The sequence below is a fragment of the Colobus angolensis genome, unplaced genomic scaffold (assembly GCF_000951035.1).
Source record: "Colobus angolensis palliatus isolate OR3802 unplaced genomic scaffold, Cang.pa_1.0 Scaffold91, whole genome shotgun sequence".
Taxonomy (NCBI): domain Eukaryota; kingdom Metazoa; phylum Chordata; class Mammalia; order Primates; family Cercopithecidae; genus Colobus; species Colobus angolensis.
Genome location: NW_012123043.1, coordinates 6,621,975 through 6,623,496, shown reverse-complemented (window position 1 = coordinate 6,623,496; position 1,522 = coordinate 6,621,975).

Below are 1,522 nucleotides of genomic sequence, written 5' to 3'. Positions count from 1 at the left end.
CTCCGCCTCCTGGGTTCAAGTGATCCTGTCACCTCAGCCTTCGGAGAAGTTGGGATTACAGGCATGAGCCATCATGCCCAGCTGATTTTTGTATTTTTAGTAGAGATGACGTTTCACCATGTTGGCCAGACTGGTTAGATGCAGGAATTCTTTACTCAAACGGTTTTGGATGGTCATGGATATATTTGTTCTTCCTCTTAAGCATAGTTGAAGGCAATCTCTAGGTACCAGTTCGGCTCTTCCCAGCCGTACTCCCTCTTTCAAATGAGTTATCATATATACTTGCTTTAAATAGGCCAAGACATGAAGATCTGGAGTTAATAAAACACAAATCAGTCTTTCAATGCAGTGTTCCTGGGTCTAGCATAGCAAGAAAGCTTAAATCAATTGTGCTGTGTTTGGAAAAAGAATGTGCTAAAAGGAGATGGTCTATATGTCCTCTGTGATAGGAGATGCCAGAGGAACCAAGTGATGCTTAAGCTTGAACACAGGGCCCAGTTCTATTCTAGAGTAGAGACAGGCCAGGCATGGTGGCTTATGCCTGTAATTTCAACATTTGGGAGGCTGAGGTGGGAGGATAGTTTGGGCCAGATGTTTGACACCAGCTTTGGCAACATAGTGAGACACCATCTCTTAAAAAAAATTACAGGCATGGTGGTGCAGGCCTGTAGTCTCAGTTACTTGCGAGGCTGAGATGGAAGGATAACTTGAGCCAAGTCTAAGGCTGCGGTAAGCCTTGGTCGTGCCACTGCTCTCCAGCCTGGGTGACAGAGCAAGACCCTGTCTCAAAAACAAAAAAAAAAAGAGTAGGGACAGATATATCCCCTGTGAGTATAACAGCACTAGCCACTCAGACAGTTCTATTATTTTCCCTTGCTTAGAGTTCATGAGCAGAAGTTAAATTTCTGACTGTAATCTGGCTTTCCAAATATGTAGATCATTTCAATTCTTCTTCTTCTTCTTTCTTTTTTTTTTTTTTTTTTTTGAGATGGAGTCTTGCTCTGTCACCTATGCTGGAAGACTGGAGTGCAGTGGCGTGATCTTGGCTCAATCTCCGCCTCCCAGGTTCAAGGGATTCTCCTGCCTCAGCCTCCCAAGTAGCTGGGATTACAGGTGCACACCACCACACTCAGCTAATTTTTGTATTTTTAGTAGAGACAGGGTTTCACCATGTTGGCCAGGATGGTCTCAATCTCTTGAGTTTGTGATCCACCCACCTCAGCCTCCCAAAATGCTGGGATTACAGATGTGAGTCACCACACCCAGCCTATTTTCATTTTTGTTTGTTATTATTTATTCTCCATCCCCTATTTTAAAGAAACAAAGCGGGCAATGTGTTCATGCCTGTGGAGAGCAACCTAGGACAGAAAAGAAAAGTGGGGATAAGATCTCAGATCATGTAAGTGTTTTCCTTTTCTTGAGATGGAGTTTCGCTCTTGTTGCCCAGGCTGGGGTGCAATGGCGCGACTTCGGTTCACCGCAACCTCCTCCTCCCGGGTTCAAGTGATTCTCCTGCTTCAGC